The sequence below is a fragment of the Otolemur garnettii genome, unplaced genomic scaffold (genome assembly GCF_000181295.1).
Source record: "Otolemur garnettii isolate 467f Iridium unplaced genomic scaffold, OtoGar3 scaffold00001, whole genome shotgun sequence".
Lineage (NCBI taxonomy): Eukaryota > Metazoa > Chordata > Mammalia > Primates > Galagidae > Otolemur > Otolemur garnettii.
Window position 1 is genome coordinate 44,712,891 of NW_003852396.1, and position 5,072 is coordinate 44,717,962.

Below are 5,072 nucleotides of genomic sequence, written 5' to 3' on the forward strand. Positions count from 1 at the left end.
ATTTTAGGGTCATCTTATTAGCAATCTTAACTTTATGGGAAGACTTAATTCTCCTTTCTAACTTATTCACATTCTGAACATTTGGATGTGCATCTTGTTGAGGAACTAGTGTTCTGCCTACACAGTAGGTATCTAATTTTTTTCCTAACTTGAAGCAGAATGCTTCAGGTGATTTACAGTCAAACATTTTGCATAGATGCATATATAGATGCATATATAAGAAACAAAAATAATCCTGTTTGTCCTGCTTTACTAAGGATATCATTGTTGCTTTACAGCCACAAATGGAATTTGAGTTTTGTGAAGTTTTCAATGACCAATCAAGAGAATAACATGTCTTTTTTTTACTTTTGACCTATTAAGATTCTGAATTATATTATGTCACAGTACTGACCCATGTGTTCTTTCTTGCTATAAATCATTCCTGATCATGGTTTATAACATAAGCCTGTAGAGACAGGAATTTTGTCTGTTATATTTACCATTATATACCTAGATCCTGGAACATAATAGAATCTCAGTAAATATTTGGTAAATTAATCTGATTTTTAATTTTTCCTGCATTTTTAAATCAACATTTATAAATGAGATCAAAATGTATTTTTCAAAACTGAATCTATTGGAAATAATTGATTTTACCCTTCCCCATAGCAAATGGGATACTCCGGGAGTTTTTTCTGCCAATCTATTCCATTACTAATTTTGAGACCCTGTTAGCAGTTTATTTTTATTTTGAATTCTTTTTTAAAAATTGTAAATTTTGCAAGCCATCTTGAACTATAATTACCATAGTGATTTGGGTGTACTGACATGTTTATAATACTTAATGCTCAGCTCAGCCCTTTTATGCTCAGGTTTTCCTATCCTTGATTACTTTTACTCATAACTTCTGTTAATTTTACACATTGGTGGCCACCTAACTACTTATAGAATTTCTGTTTCTTGTTTAATTATTTTCTGGCATCTGGAAGTCACCAAGTTTACTTTTTTAGTTAGATAATGGAATTCTCTTGAAGTTTAAAAGATATCTTTTTCCTCTTCTTGAAAATCCAATAGCTTTATCAGGCAGTATTTGGTGGATTTTTATTCTTTTTTAAGTTCCCTGATACAGGGTGAGTTCTTTAGATTAGAAAGTCAGTTATTCCTTCAAATCTGAAAGGTTTTCTTCTCCTAGGTCTTGGACTACAGTTCTATTCCTCTTACAGTGCTTCTTTTCTCTAAGTATCATATTTTGTTCTCCAGAGTCTGTTTCCTCTATCACATCATCATATCTGTGGGTGCTTTCATCTTTTCTCCTTTGTTTTTTTTTTTTTTTGGCCGTGGCTGGGTTTGAACCCACCACCTCTAGTATATGGGGCCGGCGCTTTACTCCTTTGAGCCACAGGCACCGCCCGTTTTTTCTCCTTTGTTCTTCATCTGTTATTTTTCTCAATTGTATCTCCCCACCATTAACTTAATATTTTCAAGTATTAATTTTAGTCTTGGGAAGCTAATGCTTTATTTTCAAATTCACAGTATATTATTTTTTCACTTTAATTTCTTTCCTCATCTCTACTAACTTTCTATTTTTATCAGTTGCATAATTATCAACTTATTTCTCATTCTATAAGGTCCATGCTTTTCTTAAAAAAGAAGTTGGTTGCAACTAAAATGTTTTTCTATTTTCTTGAATATCTCTCCTTTCACAATTTTGCATGTAATATTCCACTTATTCCTGTTCTTGTTTATTTTTGCCAATTCTTACTGTGGTCTCCTAGTGCAGGGATTTCTTTTCACTTGTCTTTGAACAGAGCTGTTGTGTCCAAAGCTGCTCCTTCCCTGAGGTGGTGTGGATTTCTGTTGCCCTGAGCACTGTTTGAGTCTTTTCCTTGGAATATGAACTGGAGCACCAGGCACTCCCTCTAGTCACTTAAGTGCCCAAAGGGTGTGGACAAGGAGCTGGGGTTTCCTGTAACCACAATTAGAGAATTTTGTCTTTGTTCACTTTCTCTATAATTTTTGGAAATAACTGAAAATAGCTCTACTCTGTTGGTGACTCAGTCCCCTGTTTTGTGGAGGAAGGAGTCTGAGCTTCGGGTTTGGACTCGCTCCCCTCTCAGAGTGACTAGCTGTGAAAGGTGCTGTCCTTGTCGCTATCCTTGTTTCTCACTTGTTTTGACTTGGTTTAGCCAGGCATTGATTTCCACACCCTCCTGAGCCTATGTTTGCTGCTGCTGCTGGATCAGCTCAAACAGTGAATCCTAAGAAATTGCCCCTCAATGTCTTGCATACCATCTGTCCTGCCAAAGGTCAAAGGAAACATTGGCAGCAATTCCAGCCCAGACTTTATAGTGCATTTTTAGCAACACTGGGAAAAAGGTTCTTCACAGGAGGTAGCTCTCAGGAACATCCTGCATCGTAATCCCCAGGCTTCCAAATCTGGAATGCAAAATTCAGTTTTTCCTCCCCTCTATTCCTGCTCTGTTGAGATCTGGTTGCTAAGAGTCGGGCATTCATGTTGGCATCTTCCTTCAGTATTGTTCAAATTGTTCTAAATCTAAAAACCACTTTTCACAACAGTCAGAGTATGAGATTGGGATACTTTGCTAGTTTGGGGTTAATGACTTAATCTTTGTTATATTTCCTTCAATTAATTCATTTTTGTTTATTTAGGAAGAAGAAAGTTTCATGAATCTTTTTAGAACTCTTTTATTGATTTATTTTTTCATATTCTAATTCGAAATCTTTTTTTCTTGTATTTTATTCTTCATTCAACCTGTACTGTTTTACACTATACTTTCATGAAGTTACAGTGTAAAAAAGTATTCTATCATTTTCTGTTTTCTGTTTATGACTCAGACTCACTGTATAACTTTCTCCATATCACTTTACCTCTTTGGGCATTATTTTGCCTGGATTTTAAGAAAGCAATTTGGATGAGGCAGTCTCTTAGTACCCTCCCAGTACCAGAAGTTTATAAAATGGGAAATACTATCCCAGAATTTCTGAGAATTGTCATTGTCCTTGGTTTTGAGGCTTCCTACAGAGGGAGTGGAGGAGAGGGAAGGTGCTGGGTGCTAATCTGTAACTGAGTCATCCTGGATCTGAAAGCACAAAACTGTGAACAGCACATCTGGAATCCCCAGGCCCGAGACTTTAAGAGACTGACAAACAAGCTCAAAGGAAAACAATGGTTCGGATTTCAACCACTGGCCTGGAAAGTTAACACATCCACCTGGCAAAATTCCCAAAATCATAGTGAAAGGAGAAGATTTTGAATCTGAAATTCACATCTAAAAATATATATTCTTTGAGAGTTGTGGTGAAACTTGATCCCACAGAAATCATTTCAGCGTCCATTGGCACTGAATCATTGGGACTTAATCACAGCCAATCCAACCTTATCTAAATGTAGTTTAAGAAAATAGACCAGCACTTATTTGAGAAATTTCATAGACCCCAATCCTGCTTCACAAGCAGCTCCATCCCCAAAGATGAGGAATAGGCTTCCTTGCTCCACAAAGAACTCCTCTCATTTCACTTGTCCAAAATCTGGATCCAAACTCTATCACTAAATGACATAGGGCCTTTCAATTTCTTGACAGGCAAGATTCCCTACAGCATGTCATTTTTGTGGTCTGGTGGCTTAAAAAAAAGCAGAGAAAGGCAGAGAGGAAGGAGGCAAAACGGGAGCCAGGCTGAGAGGCAGGCAAGGCCCAGAGGCCTTGTGCTTCAGTGTCATCCACGCCGTGGGTTTGTTTTGAAACCTTAAGTTCTGGTAACCGTGAGATCAAATGGAGTCTCCCTGCTCCCTTAGTGTCTAGACAAAAAATGAGTCAAAATCTCATTTCATGTCTTGTGTGAGTGTATTGCCAGTTCTCTGGGGACTCTGACACTTTATGTTTGCTTTGGGGCTCCTGCCTTTGAGGTTACTAACCAGACACAGTGTTCATCCCCTTTGTGCAATTTCACTAAAGACTGGAATTCTCGTGAAGCACTTGCGATTTAGGGCTGGAGATGAAATGAAGGGGGATTTCCCTCAAGGCTGGGTGAATGGCTTCAGATTAGGGTTTTTGGCATGTTCATACCAAAAGTCACTAATCCACCATTAGCAGTGTCCCTTGTCCTCCCATAAAGTTTTCTGCCTCCAACAGTCCTTCAGACAGAATAGGCTCAATCCCATAACAAACAACTCCCAATCTCAGTGGCTTAAAGAAGGAGTTCCTCACCCATATCATAAAGGAATTGGGTATTTAGAGGGAAGTCTCATGCAGTATTCTGGGAATCTAATCTCCTTGTCTCTAGTGGTTCCACCTCAGAATTCTCTGGATATTCTGTATCCAAGTAGGTGATAAAGAAACAGGTATGAAAAGTTGAGTATGAAGAACTACACAGGATATTTGGGGGCCAAACCAGAAAGCACCGAGCATAGTATCTGCCCCCCATTCCATTAGCCACTCCTAGTCACGGGGCCTCACCCAACTGTAGTAGAAGCTGGGAAATGTAGTTACAAGTGGGCCCAGAAAGAAAATGAAGATCTTGTGGGAACATAGCATTGTTTCTGCCCTAATCTCTTTTTGGTTTCTCTCTCGTGCTTCTCCCTCTCCCTCCTCTTTCACATCTCTAGCTCTCAGGGGCTCTCACATATAGTGTAAGCATTCTTTTGTGCTTTCATAATGCTCTTTCCCACCAGGCATGGACATGACCTCAGAATCCTACTCAATACAGAGGGCAGTGCCGCCAGAGTTGGCCTAAGAATTCAAATCTACTTGCCTTCTTCTAATGCAATTATTTCATTTCACAGAAAGGGGAATTGAAAGAAATGAATCTAAAGAAACCTTTAGATTTGGGTAGCAGAAGACCTTAAATGTGAGTCAGTGTTTAAGTTCAGCACCTTTTTCTACCACATCATAATGTATCATCTCCACTAGACGGTGAGCGCAACATCAGAAGGAAGCTCCTGCCATAGCCCCACCCCAACCACCCGCGCCCCTGGCACAGAGAATGACATTTGTCAGGAGACGGAGACTTAGTAAGTGTTGAGTGGAGCAATATTCATAACAAGAGAACAATTCTACTTTGGTGGCCATGAA